This window comes from Callospermophilus lateralis, assembly GCF_048772815.1.
Source record: "Callospermophilus lateralis isolate mCalLat2 chromosome 11 unlocalized genomic scaffold, mCalLat2.hap1 SUPER_11_unloc_3, whole genome shotgun sequence".
Taxonomy (NCBI): domain Eukaryota; kingdom Metazoa; phylum Chordata; class Mammalia; order Rodentia; family Sciuridae; genus Callospermophilus; species Callospermophilus lateralis.
The window spans coordinates 2,555,900-2,571,359 of record NW_027510155.1 but is presented as its reverse complement, the minus strand read 5'-3'; the positions used below and the strand labels follow the sequence as shown (position 1 = coordinate 2,571,359).

Sequence of the window (15,460 nt, the reverse complement as noted above, 5' to 3'; positions counted from 1 at the left end):
GTTATGGTTTGGATGAGGGGTGTCCCCCCCAGAAGCTCACATGTGACCTAATGCAGGGGATCTTCACCGGAAAAACAAAACAAAACAAAACAAAAAAAAACGATGGGGTTGGGATAGGCATTCACTGAGTGGTAACTGAAGAGGTGGGTGTGGCTGGAGGAGGTGGGCTCTGGGGACGTGGCTTTGGGGTATATATTTGTAACTGGCCAGTGGAGTCTCTCTCTGCTGCCTGATCACCATGTGAGCCGCTTCCCTCTGCCAATCTCCTCCACCATGAAGTTCATCCTGACCATGAGCCCCAAGGAGGAATGGAGCCCGCTGTCTGTGGACTGAGACCTCTGAAACTATGAGCCCCCCCCCAAATAAACTCTTCCTCCTCTCCAACTTTTCTGGTTGGTCCTTTTAGTCACAGCAGTGAAAAGTTGACTCAAACAATGTTCAAGGGCAGATGCAGGGCCCCTGTGCTTAGCTCCTGGGCTAAGGCTAAAGGAATCGGAAGGGAACAGAGATGTCGGTGACAGTGTCTTGGGCTGAACCCGCCATCCACACCAGACACCTTTAATCGGAATAGAACAGAAATGAAAATGGGGTGATCAGATACAAGGGAGTTTGAATCTGATGAGAGTACATGGATTTGAATGAGAGGAAGCTCTCCCAGAACAGTTCCCCCCCACTCTTAACAGACAGCGGTGGTAGCTTCGTATGCCACTGCTGGGGACCTGACCCAGGAGATCAGGACGGCTTTGAAAGACAGCCAAGAAGTAGTGGGTCCTCTCTCTACTCTTTGGAGCACAGTTTACAACCTACAGACCCAAATGCAGACGTTTAAATGGAACCTCTTGAACAGATTGCAGCAAAGCAGAATTTGAGGTCTTGACATTGAAGTGTTGTTTTTGCTACTAGACCACCTCTTCCTTTTCTGCCGAAGCTCTTGATCTCTACCTGAAATTTTGCCATTTATATAATTATTTGGTATTGTCTTCTGTAGCTGAAAGGCGAGCAGGGGTATCTTGTCTGTAATTTAACTGCTATTTTCCACTCCAGGCACTAGGGAAACCCTCTTAGTGGGGCATGCACACTACAGAACATGGCTCCATTAGAGTTTCCTGACACCAAAGCATTATGAGGTGGCCTGACGGGAAGAGATGAACCTAGATGAGACCGTTTGACTTGCATAGTCGAAGCCCTTCCTACACAACAGGTCTCATGTGCAATGCTTCAAAGGGATTACTTCAATGCAACCTCACACCTGCCCCATGAAGTATATACTCTACCACCATCTCCACTGTCTAGAAGAGGAAACGGACTTTCAGAGTGGTTAGGCTGCATCACTAAATCACACAGCCTCTTCTGTTGGTGGATTGCAAACAGAGACCCAAGGAATCAAAGTCTGTGGGATCTAAAAGCACAAGGAGAATTTCAGTAAATAGAGATAAGGAAGCAATAACAGTCAGAAACCCAGAAACACAGAAATATGTAAGGTTTATACCATTCATGGGCAGGAATAAAGATTTGTGTGATCACCAGGCAAGATAAGAGTAGTTGAGGACAGGAAGCATGAAAGACAGAAAAGCCGTGCATTTTAGACTTGGCCATAATATAAACAGATGCAGAAAATGTACACACATACCTGCATCTAGGTATATGCAAAAATCTCCTAAGGCTGGAAGACATTGGCCCTCAACAGCAGCAATGAACTTTCTATAATTTAAGTGATTTATTTGAGAAATGAGAGTATATCCTTTTTTTTTTACAAAGTTGTCCTGAAATAGTTTGAGCTCCACCAAAGTTAAGGTGTGAGAGAAATACAGATATAATGAAATGTATTATTCGACATCGTGCACATACATCTTGCAATCTGACTGGCTTTAAAAATGCCATCTGTCGATTCAGGCTATGACAGAATCCTAGAAATGTTCCTTGCTGGCTCCACATAAGCTCTGGCAAACCAGCCAGGAACACAATTTTTTTACAAATCCACCTCCAGGATACCCAAGGGTGTTGCTATTCATTGGGCTGCAAAGGTCTTGCTCCAGTTTGGGAGTGGGCCACTCAGAGGAACCATATACAACCAGGAATAAGACAGTGGGCTTCCTCTGCAAACATAGCAATGGAAAGGGAAATGAGAACCGGGTTTTAAGGGTAAGACTAAAAACACTGGGAGTGGAGGAACTAAAGTTGATGCATCTGTCATTCTCCGCTGGAAAATTTATTTGCACTTATTTGACAAATGTGCAGATTGTTTTAATGAGAGAGTTCCTGCAGTCGGCAGGAATAAAACAAACTGGATGTTTAAATGCAAAGGCTGATTTGGGGATGATTTTAATATTTCCTGCTTTCGTGTCTCTGTGAAAAAATGAAAATAAAGTGATCTCCCTGAAAGCATTCAGAAAAGACATGCAAGGCATTTGGTATCGACATATCGATGACGTCAATGGGGTTTTTAATCCGTGCCACCGTGAAAATACCTATCATAATTAATAGAATGATCTGGCAACTGTCAAGCACGTGACAGCATTTAATTTCATCCATCACTAAAACCTGATGCATGTGGTGCATTTTGAACAAACACAGACTTACAGTGGTGTGGTGCATTAATTTCTTGGGCATTAATGAACACATTGAGATTTAACGAGCAATCCGGCAGAATTCTTCCAGCCATGGGCCTAGGCAGAATGGAGAAATCAAGGAACATTTTCAGGCCCACCGTCAGATTGTTCTCTTTGTTAATCATCCTGATTTTTGTCTTCTCTTATCCTCTGTCCAGCTCTCTGAAGTTACCTCCCATCAGAGAGAAAAGTGACCTGATAAATGTGACACCTTTCCAAAGAGCCATTGATGAGACAGTAGGATCCTAGACACAGCTGCATTGTGAGAAGGGCCTCTGCTTCCAAAGCCAATCAGCTAAAATGCCCTGGCAGTCAAGGGCAGAACGTTTGATAATGAGGATGGAATGAGGGTCTTTGTATTTTTCATGAAGGACTTTTGTTTGTGTTCTCCACATAAATACATGCAACATATGTGAGCGTGTGTATGTGTGATGGGTATATGCGTGCATGTATAGGTGTTTATATATGCACATGTGATGGGCATGTCTAAATATCTATGTGTTTATATGCACATGTGATAGAGATACACATGCACATATATGTATTAATATACACACATGTGATAGATATGTGCATGTACATGTGTTATATACACACTTGCAATAGGTATTTGTGCATACACATGTGTTTATGTGTGCACATGTGATTGGTGTGCATGTATATGCATTAATACATGCATGTGATTGCTGTGTGCTAACATATATAGTTATATATACATGTGATAAGTATGTGTGTATATGTGTTTGTAGATATGCATGTGAGAGGTATGCATGTGCATATGCATGTATTTATACGTATGATAGGTAGATGTGCATATGTGTTTCTATATGTACACATGATTGGCATGTGTGTGTATTTATATATGGATGTGTGATAGGCATGTGTGTGCATGTTATATATGGATATACACACATATTCATCAGTGGGTGTGATAGGTCTGTGTGCATGTGTAAGTATCTGCACAGACACCTGTAGAAGCCATCCTAGGACCTTACGTAACTGTCTCTGTGTCTAGTTAGTTTATACCACAGCTGCTGTTTATTTGGGGAGAGCTCTCGGGGACTATCTACCCTTGCTCCATCTTCATTTCCTAAAGGACCACATCGGGTTCACCACTGGCTCCTGACCACATACCCAAGCTCCCTTGACATCCTATCTGCTCCACCAATCCACCATCTCCTGATGGCACTATCCTGCCAGAAACACTTCCCTTCAAAAAGTTTCTCCTTTGCAGGTTAAGACCTCATTCCACCCATGCTAATGGGCAAAGGCCTTACAGGATCCCTGCCAACAGGCCAATCCGAATCCTATGAATCCCTGTGCTGTTAGAGTACAGCGTCTGATCTGTTGTTTCGACAGCAGTTTTCACATACAATGGGCCTGCGTTTGCTTCTGCTCCTCAATGTAAGCTCCAAATTGTCCCATTCTACCATCATGGAACCCATTTCCCAACGCTGCTCTTTGAGTGTTCAGAAAGCTCGCATGCAAAGAAGAGCAGCATCAGTCGATGCTGGTTCTCATTTGTAATCTTTAGCCCCCAGCTACATCCCCTTCAAGCCAGATAAAAACAGATTTTGTTTTACATATAAATGTTGATGATTTTTCACTGTGAGTGTTTTTGCTACATTGAATTCAATTAACTAAATTCTTTAAAAACCAAGTGTGTATTATGTGCCTTTTTGAAAACTCTAGCTCTAGCAAAGGGTGAGGGGGTGGGAGTCAGAGAGCTTCCTTTCTCCTTAAGCTATTATAAAAAAAATGTTGAAACAACAAGTCAGTTCAGTTAAGCATTCAATCATTTGGCTTTATCTGCACAATGCCAGCTAACCAGTGAGGCTTTTCTTTTCCTTTTTGGCATTTCAACTTTATATAGAAATAGCAGTAGAATGGGGGGAAAAAAACCACTTTTGTAAAACATAAATGTATTAAACATTTCCCAAGTGGTTGGGTTATTTCAGAAAAGGTGAAATTGGTTAATTTTTCATTCATTCATTCATTAATTACTCAATAAATGTACTGTGCCAGTCTTAGACCAAATGAAGACACCTGTCCTTGAATACAATGTATGAAGTGTTCCAAGCTTATCAAATCACAGGAAAAAGAAGAAGCAGGAGAGGGTAGGGGAGGAGGTTCATGAATAAGGAGGGAGGTGGGTCAGGTGCAGGAGAAAATCAGTTTTTAGGACTGGTCCCCATAAAGCAGGGGAGACCTCAGCAGAGCTTTGAGGAGGGCTTGGAATTAGCCAAGCTCTGATCTCAAGGAAGATCAGATCATGGCAGATGATGGGAAAGTGGTTCCAAGGCCCCGGAGGTGAATAGAGCCTTGATCTCATTTGGGGCAAGGACAGAGTGGAACGGAATCAGGGGATAGGCACTCGCTGGAGGTGGGGGCTCTGGGAAGGTCACACAGCAGACTCTAGAAGGACTTTGGCTTTGCTCTCAGTAAAATGCAGAGTGCAGACAAATGTTCTAATAGAGGAAAGGCATGCTCTAGTTGACTTTTTCAAAACCACTGCCCTGATGGTTATGTTGAGAATAGACTGTAGGGAGCCAAGAGGAGACCAATTCAGAGGGTGTGCTGCTACACCAGGAGAGAGACATTGGCTGGTGACTCGGGTCAGGATGGTGGCAGGAACCGCAGTGAGAGCTAGCAGGATTCTGGAGATATTTGAATCATAACAGGAAGGAAAGAACAGCAGAGGAATCAAAGGTTTTTGTCTAAGAAGAAGTCGCTATCAAGTGAGATGGAAAAAAAAATGCAGGTGAACCAGAGAAATTGAAGAGGTGGGGCAAACCCACTGAGTCTGACCTGAGAGTATTGCACCTCAAACTGTATGGCTGGCTAAATAATTCCAAAAACTATCCATTTTTTTATGCACAAAAATTCACTCTGATATGCTTCTAGAGTTGCAACTAGAATGAAAATAGTAAGTCTTAGAACTACCATAGGACCTAGCCATCTCTCTTCTGCACACACACACACAGCAAGGAAACGCAAATACTAGTTTGAAAACACATCTGCATTCCCATGATCATTGTTATTTGCATCTTCCAAGATATACAGAAACAACCTAAGCATCCATCGATGGATGAACGGCTCAGGAAACATATGTACGATGAAATATCATCCATCCCTAACAACGAAATGAGACTTTGCCTTTTATCGGAGCATGCGTGCGCCTGGTGGACCCTATGCTATGTCAAATAGTTTAGATACAGGGGAAAAATTGCATGATATCATTTATATGTGGAGTTAAAAGAAAATCAAATATCCAGAGGCATAGAACAGAAAAGTGGTCACCAGGAATGGGCATCGGAGAGAAATAGGGAGATGCCGGTCATAGAAAGCAAAGTAACAGATATATGGGATGCATAAGTCTAGGGAAGGGACCTAAGGTTTAGCAGGACTATTGGTAATCAAGTGGTACTGCATGTGGGACCCATGCTAAATGAGGTGATTTTAGCTGCTCTCACCACCAAAACAACAATAAAAAAATAAAATGAAATAAAATAAAGCAAAACGTGGTTAACTACGTGAGATGATGGATATGTTAATTTGCTTCGCTACAGGAACCTATCTGTCTGTACCCATTAATGTCATTTTGTGTAACTTAAATATGCACAATAAAATTTATTTTAAATTATTTATTGATTGCTAATAGCTTTTTTTAATACCCAAAGCGGGGGGCAGGGAAACGCACACATTAGGGCCATGTCTGAATTTATGGTCGAAAGTGAAAAAAAATCACAACAGACACCTTTCGGTTGTATACCTTGTCTTTTTTGATCAAGTCAGACTCTCTCCTTAATTTGAAGGGCTTAGAGGTGTTTAAGGCATACCCAAATCTTGCTGAAACGACACACCCTTTACTGCGATAGCCCTGCTGGAGGGAGAGGTCCAGCCCTGAATCACCCGGGATCAAAAGTTTGAAGGTCAAAACAAGGACAAGGGAGAAAAAAGTGATTCTAGGACCCAAGGAGCCCTGGAAGACTTCAAGGAGAGACTCATGCATGAATCTGCAGGCAAATGAGGGTTGGTCCCGAGGTGGAAAGTAATGGAGAAAATTTTCCAGTAAGGTGAAGTTCAAGTCGATTAAGAAAAAAAATAGCTACTATTTGTGGGTGTTGAACTGAGTTTGGAAGTTCCTACATGTAGCTCACTGAAGACTGGCCATTTCTCTACCTGTCTTGTAGAGGCAGAGTTTATTCAAAGAAGGGATCAGCCAAGGACCAAGGTCTTGCAGATTAACAGTGCAAGGGGTCTGATTCTAGGCATGACTGCTACATGCAGTTCAAGTCAGATGAGCAGTGAGAGGAAGAATCACTAGGAGTTGCTTCTGCGACTGGGGACTAGAGATTTTTGGAAAGGCACTTAGGTAGCAAGAGGCATGAGCAGGACATGGCAGGTCTAGAGGGACCTTGGAGGTCAGGCAGATACCCCGGGGTCATATTCCTGGGGACAGCTGTAGTTCAAGAACACGAGCTACTGGCCAAGAATCGAGAATGCCCGGGAGTTGAATAAGCAGAATGGAAATTAACAGAGGGAGGGATACAAATCCCAAGAGGGACGTTCCAAAGCTCAGTGATATTTCCTCTTGATGCAAGGACCACCCCAGATGACCTATTTGGGCTCTTGCACTACACAAGCTGAAGAAAAATCGCTAAAATGTGTGCCCTTTATTTTAGGAATCAGTCAAAGGAAACATGAGCTTATTAAAATTGTTTTTTTTTTAAATCTCTGCAAGTATAGAAAGAGGAAATTATATACCACATTAACAAATAATTAAAAACAGATACAGAAACATACAGAGGGCTGTGTTGTCCATTCAAAAGCAAGTGCATTTGAGATGGGTAATGCTATTCTGTTCCTCAGCAGCAAATGTCTTTGAATAAAACAGAAAGAGTCTTCATAAAGTCTGACGCCTTAAAACTCCCCTGCTTAGGATTCGGTTAGGATTTGATAGCACCGTTTGGGTTTCATTTTGGATATGAGGAGGAGAGTACTTATAAAGTCATCAACAGGTGTAAAGTCAGATCAGGGAGCTTGGATCTCGCCTGATAATAAAATGCCCTGAGAAGAATTTTCTATTTATTTTCTAAGCCATTTCTTTTTCCAGGTGAACTCAGGTAGGGGAGAGCAGAGATGGTGTCTGGTGTGCATCCTGCATGAAGTGAGTAGGTCTCTTAACAGGTCTCACACTTCTCCTGTCGAGTGACGGCATGGTCCCTAAAGGCTGTGAGTGTTCGCTGTCCATGTCTAATTGAACCAGACACATTTCATGCTGCTCAGCAAGAAGGCAGGGGTCAGAGGGGAGAGGGGATGTGTGTATGCCCATGGTGGGTGATGGGGAGGTTCTGAGAGCAAGTGGGTTTGGCTGTCTTGTCATCCCTCTCCTGACGGCCGGTGGCAGCTCCTATCAAGATCAAAGACTCTTGCAAGCTCTGAAAAGGACCAGAAAAGATGGAACAGAAAAAAACCAGGGTAGGTGTTAAGGGTGCCATCTAACTAACAAATCTTTCTGTGGGCCCCTTTGAACATCGTTCAAGAGAAAATAAATGGAGGACCAAGAGATCACTGGATCCAGTTATTTCACCATGAAGGAGCCAACAGACATGTGGAAAATAGATTATGCAGGCGCACGAAGGCGTACATAGATACACAGGTGCCATAGACCCTTTTATTGTTGCTCATAATATCTTAATTTTCAAATTCTATTTTAGCAGGGAATAGGGCCTGGCTAAAATTATTCACAGAGGAAAAAAAGGAGTGGGAGTTAGAAAAATTAAGAGAAAAAAAAATTTGATATCAAATGAAAGTTTGGGAAGCCAGGCACGGTGGCTGAGGAGGCTGAGGCAGGAGGATCTCAAGATCCAAGCCAGCCTCAGCAACTTAGCGAGGCCCTGAGTAACTTAGCGAGAGCCTTTCACACTGTCTATTTTGGGCTACTATAACAGAAAACCACAGACTGGCTAATTTATAAGGAACAGAGATGGACTTCTTACGGTTCTAGAGGCTGGGATGCCCCAGGTCTGGGACCTATATTCTTCTTGCCGTCTTTTTGTGTCGCCCCCTGGTGGGAAGTACAGGGAAAAGAGCTGGCAATACACAGACCTGTGAGTGCTGGGGAGGTGGGGAGCGGGGCAAGGCAGGGGTCTCCTCCTGTTGCCATCAGGAACCTACTGTTGTCATAACTAAGTCATTCCTATGGTAACGACATTCTGAACTTTGGAAGACATGTGCAAACTTTGAGGTCAAGAGCAGAGACCAACTGACTTGTGGAGATTGTCACATTGATCCAACCAACTTTTTAAAAATGATATAGACAGAAAGAAACTTTTTTGAAAATTTTTTTAGTTATACATACACACAATAACTTTATTTTGTTTATTTATTTTGGTGTGGTGCTGAGGATCAAACCCAGTGCCTCCCGTATGTGAGCCACAGCCCCCAACCCAAGAAATTTTAACAGTTAGCCAGAATGAAAGAATTGAGCAGGTAGGGAGAGATTTCAGTTTAAATGTCATCCAGCCACATCGTTCAAGAGAAAATAAGTATTCCATGAAAACCTGAAAATTCCCCTGGAGGTTCAGAGAAGGATGCTGATCTACATTTGGATATTACCCCAAAAGTCATCCTTGGGCTGGGGTTGTGGCTCGGCAATCGAGGCTCACCTAACATGTGTGAGGCCCTGGGTTCGATCCTCAGCACCACATATAAATAAATAAAATCAAGTTATTGTGTCCCCCTACAACTAAAAAAAATAAAATAAAATAAAATAAAAAGTCATCCTTTGGATAACTGACTGATTCATGCTATGTCTGAACTTGAAGAAAATAATCTTCACCCTAATTCTGGATTAGAAAGAAATTGCCTGTCACATGTTTAATGAGTCTGATTATTTGTAGACATTGTTAAAGATAAGATCCTTCCCTAGAATCCTCTACAACTAGCACCAAAGAGTCTCTGAAACAGCAGTTACCCCAGGAAGCAAATCTTATTTGTTGTAATAAACAAGTACAACTACAGATGCGGCCAATTTTTTTTCTACTTATGAGAATTTTTTTAAAAGTCTAATTCTCTAGTATTGAGTCTTTACAGAGTAGTTCAAGTGGAGTAACGTCTAAGAAAAATGCCACAGAGTGAATGTTAATGTATTTGTACATCAGGCTAATACATTTTTCATTTAAGGACAGAATGGATGCTAATACATTTGTGTAGGGAAACTAATACATTTTTCACTACCTGAAACGCAGAGTAGATGGTTTCCCCGAGTTACTAATGAATTTACATGAGATTCTCTAAAGAACTTGGAAACCATTTAAATGGGTTTTCCAACTACTATGCTCGCCTGCTCAGGAGACCACAAGGTGGTCAAGGACAGCCGAGAATCTGTAGAGAGTAGGCGGGCCTTTCTTTATCTACCGACCCTCTCAACAATATCAAAAGGAAATGGAAATGAAAGTAGAAAAAAATGGGAGTTTCCACTCTATTATGTTCCTCTGGGTATCCCATTTCTTCCATTCACTTCCTGACCGGAGACAAAAGGAAATGGTCCCTCCCACCGTCCCCCTTCCCCTTCCTACAGGGCAAGTAGATTCTGAGGTCAAGAGCAGAGACCAACTGACTTTTGAAATTAACCTCATGCCAGCAAGCTTAGGAATGCGATCCTTCTGCTTTCTTGGGGACTCTGACAGTTTGAAGATGAGTGTGACCACTTAGAGGATACTTTAGATCCAGCTGTTTTCATGATTGCATTGTTATTACTAATGAAACAGACATGCTAGATACTTTTCGAAAAATCTCCACCCAATCAAAAGATATGCTGCCTGTCTCCAGTCGGAGGAAGCTCAAAGTCAAGGCTGGGTTTCTATATGAAGACAAGAAGCCAATGGGCTGATGGACCCCCCCACCCCAGGCCACCAAACAGAAGGTCTCACAACTTAAAAGTTGGACCATGTAAGTGGGGTGCAGTGGTGCACACCTGTAATCCCATCGGCTCAGGAGGCTGAGGCAGGAGGATCTCGAGTTCAAAGCCAGCCTCAGCAACTTAGCAAGGTGCTAAGCAACTCAGTGAGACCCTGTCTCTAAATAATATATACAAAATAGGGCTGGGGATGTGGCTCCTTTATTGAATGCTCCTGAGTTCAAACCCTGGTACCCGCCCACCCCCCCAAAAAAAAAGTTGGATCATGTGTTGACATCTTTGTGTATTAAATATAGACAGGAACAGGCTTTGGAGGCAAAGTCCTGAATGTACCTAGTGTGTCCTAGAAGGTTATCCATTCAGCAAAACTTCTGGATGAATCCGACCTCTAGCAGGCAGGACAGGCACAGATCCACTGCCTCTAGGGGGCGCTACCTGCCCTGTGAACAGCTCCAGGGCTGTGTGCTGGATAGTGGACCTTGGTGAACTATAGCTGATGTTCAGAGGACTGGATTGCTTACACCGAGATGGCTAAATGATTTCTACGAACCAATAAATATACAGAAGTTTTTTTTTTTTTTTTTTTTTTTTTTTTTTTTTTAATAAAGCAACTTGAAGCCAAAGCCAGATACTGTACAGTCTTAAATAGATCTGTCGTTACTTGTAATGTTTCAATTATCCATGGTTTGGGTACTTAAGACAGTGTGGATGGATGGCAAAGAGGGTGTGCGTGGTGTTTCAATTCTGATCTGGGTACTCATTCACAGAGGGACCTCGAGTAACTTACCCAGCTTTTCTGCCCCTTGATTTCATGCCCCTAAAACAAAGACAACACTGATGATACACACCTTGGGCAGAGCCAAGAGAATTAAGGGCAGATTTCAGGCTGGGCGGCTGGCACACTGTTGCTCTAAAGAACCATGAGATCCTACCATCCCTGCCAAATGGCTCGATGCTTTGGGATCCTTGGTAAATGTAACTTCCACAGGTGGAATTCCCACTAAGAGCCCTTGGACAGTCCTCTTAGGAATTTTTCATGACACTGTGGACAGAGGTGCAAACCTGAAGCTTGCTGAGTGGGTCTGGATGGCCTCGTGATTCTCAGAGCCTGTGGAGCATGCTTCTGGGGCCTGGAGGGACATATTTTACCAGAGGAAAGAAAAGCACTACCCTGAATGCTCACCCCCAACCGATTTGTTCCAGCCTTCTGGGGAAACTCACAAGTGTTTGAATGACTGAAAGGCAACCAGTCGGTCTGTAACTTGATACAGGAAGCCCTCCGTGCAGTGCCTGGGTCACATGATCACAGCTATCATTATAGGACATGGAAATTGGGCTATGAATGCCCCTGGGGGGTTAACTGGGGGGTCGCCTGTAGTACATGGTAGTGCTTAGTTAGGGGTCTTGTTGTCCTGAGATTATGGCATGTATTTAACATCAAATTCACTTCCCTTTTATGGTGCATAGGAACATCCGGCTGATCCCGGGGGGTTTATTAAACATTTGTGAGACTCAGTAACAGACACATTCCACTAACTGCATATGGCTATACATAATAAATGAACTCTTTCAAAACTCAGTGTTCACCGCCATAATCTAGCGCACCGCATGGGTTTTAACCTCAGCTCCACGGCTTGCCTTGATGCTGCCTCCTGCTCATTTCTTGACCTAGGAGCCTGAGTGCCCAAGTGGCAAATACAGAGAAAAAACGTCAAGCGTGACATCTGAGTCCCTGCTTTTTGGAAAACATTAAGGAGGCTTCATTTCCTGGAGAAATCATGCCTTGAACTATTTCTACTCATACAAAGGGCCCATAAGGATGAGACCTGATGGGAACGCAAAGAAAACCTTTTGCTAATGAGGTCAGTCCATAGTAAATGGAAGTAAACTATGCCATCCTTGAGGAGACTCAAATGGGCTTGATCAAGTACAGTGAGTGACTTGCTTTTGCCCAGGTAAATCTTTGACAAAAGTTAATAAGACTCCTGAATTCTACTTACATAATTTTAAATTATACATATTTTTAAAAATGGAAACTCCTCAATTATTGCTAGCATTCCTCAGATTTATTCAATGCATAACATACACACATGTACCTACACACATTCACAAACACACTCCGATGATAAGATACAGATGAATCACAGGAATTTCTCTGAAATTTTACTGTGATTTAAGAGAGAAATTAACAATGTTAAGTTATTGATTGTTTTTGAGCATGACCTATGACTTACATACTAATAAGGGAGAACAGTAGGTTGGAGCTATCATGCAAAGTAAAAGATTTAGTAATAGGAATACAAAGACCATAAATATTTTAGTGTCACATGTCCCTTTGTCCTGTATTGAAATATCTGAATCCTGACACTGTATCCTAACAGTGGTCACAGAGACCATGCAAGCCAATGGTTATGTGCCAATAAAACTTTATTGACAAGGTAAGTGGAGGGCCAGATTTGAGTATCATGCCATTTCTAAATATTTATGTTTCCATTTTAGAAAATAACAAACAAGAACAACATCAGCATCAGGTCAAACAGGCATCACATATTATACTGTCAAACAATTTGGGACTTGAGAGAAGTAGAGCATATTTCAGGAATTGTAGAGTCCCAAAGAGGACCATGAACTATGTCAGACTAAGTGGGCTCATGCTAAAACCTGGGCCTTCTTTTTTTTTTTTTTTGCTTTTATCAAGTTCACAAAGTTATGTCACCAGCCTTCAAGACTGGTGTATCCCTGAAGAGAACCAGCAGTCTGACCATCAACATGGCATGGGACAGACCAGGGACACACATCTTCATCAGAAATCAGAGACATTAATCCAGAAGTTGAGCAAAAAGAAATTAGTAATAATTTCACCAGGTCAAAGAAAGAGACAGTTCAAGGCACCAAAGCCATGTCAGCCACCTTGTAAGTCACACTAAGATGCAAACCCTGAATCTATTGATACACAGACATGTCACCTGCAGGAGGATCCAACAATGGCAGAAAACTCTATAAACACAACTTTCAAAATCCTGAGAGATACCTGTTGACAGAAGGAAAACTAAATCACATTCCCCCAAATCTGTAAAAAAAAAAAAATCATCTGTTCATTAATCTTAAAATTCACAATACATTTATTTTAACTAGGGAACAGTGAGCTACTTATTTGTGAAAACAGAAAGAGAAACATATTACAGCTCCCAGCAATGTCATTTCTAAAGATGACAGAACTCCTTAGATCACCTTGATCAACCAAGTCTATTGCTACCCTAAGGTCAGCAGATTGAAATGATTAAATATAGTTAAGACCTGACAGTTTCATGAGATTATATGCTACAAAATAAATGTAGCTGGCAAGAAAGACGTATGAAGATCCATGTCAGAATTGTGAGAAATAAAATTCCTTGAGGGTCCATTTTTAGAATATTCAGCCTTGATCAGATCCACCCTTCCCTTTTGCCCGCCCTAATTCTAAAAATAGCCAATCACGTAAAGAGTAATCCTGACCTCCTCCAATCAGAGTGAAGGGCGGGGCTGCCGTGGGGTTAGAAATATAAGCAGGTACACCTGCAGCCCAGGTGCTTGCTAGCCAGACCCTGGTAGCACACCCTGTGCCAAAGTTAAGGTTTGCCTCGCCACTTTTGAAGCATACATTTGATTTCTTGCAGCACTTCATTATTTCTAACAGAATGCATGCTTTCCAACTCGATGAAAGACCCATTTTTAAACCACAAAGTGTCATAACTCTGAAAAGAGTGGCACCTCATACAAAAACGCAACACACAGGGACCTTGGCTTCAAAGTAGGGGGACCACTGTGCCCCAGCTACATGGGGCTAAGGTTTTAGCACTGAACGTTCTGCATCTCAGCCACACCCCCAGCCCTATTTTGTGTTTTATTTAGAGACAGGGTCTCACCAAGTTACTTAGTGCCTCCCTTTTGCTGAGGCTGGCTTGGAACTCAAGATCCTCCTGCCTCAGCCTCCTGAGCTGCTAGGATGACAGGCATGGGCCACTGCACCCGGCTAGCCTTGTTCTTAAAACTTCTAAAACCCCCATGTTTTAATGGGATCTCTAAGGACATCCAATGCCCCATCAAAAATGGGGTATTAAAATGGGATATTAAAATCGAGTAGAAATAACCCCATATGAACCACGTACATCAAATGTCATTGAGCATAAATGGCTTTACGTCGGGTTCAGTTTTACAGTGCCTTCCGGATGGAGCGACACATTTAGGTTTTTTTGTCTGAAGGAAGCATTTGATTAACTTTCCTTTATTCCATAACTACTACACAGAGTAGAGTGTGCTAAAGGCTAGCATCTCCCAGGGGGGAAAACAGTTTCTTTTTAAGTCTAAGTTTTCTGAGAAAGCCCATGTCCACATCTAATTGCTCTTGTCATCCAGATGGTTAGGGACAGGAGATAAGTGACAAGCTGTGCCTTTCAGCCATGCATTGCGGATCCTCATTCTGCTGCACCTCTGAGCACGTTCAAGAGGCTAAGCTCGGGATCCAATGTGGAGCCCTTCACACTAAATTACTTTTGAGGCTTGGCATCAGTTGGTTGTGTGTGTGTGTGTGTGTTTTTTTTTTAAGACCCAAATGAGAGCTATATAAAAAGGGCCAGGCCTTCAGTCCTAAAGGAAGCAATTGTTTTTAACAAGGCATCCATCCAACAAGCAATTATTGAATAAGTCGTATGAGCTAGGGGTCAGGGATTGAACACAGACCTAGGTCTTACACCTGCTTTCAAGGGACGTGAAGTCCAGTGGAGAACTAAGAATCCCATAGATAAATATTTTAAGAGAAAATTGAATAGACCTCCTGGAATTTAGAAAAAAAGAGGAACCATGATTTCCCCTCCTTGCACTTTGAAGCATGATTTCCACGAGGGAGTGGTGTTTGAAACGAGAACTTGAAGGACCTGTGGATTTTGGA

The 15,460-nt window shown here is 42.4% G+C and overlaps 1 protein-coding gene across 1 annotated transcript in view; it reads left to right on the top strand.

The window, feature by feature from the left end:
• LOC143385833 (cyclin-dependent kinase 14-like) overlaps positions 1-3,075 on the top strand; it is an 82,750-nt gene extending 79,675 nt beyond the window's left edge. The window contains exon 6 of the transcript XR_013089520.1: positions 2,768-3,075. The gene's annotated coding sequence lies outside the window, so the exon portion shown is untranslated. The remainder of the gene's footprint in view (positions 1-2,767) is intronic.
• The last annotated feature ends 12,385 nt before the right edge of the window (positions 3,076-15,460 follow it).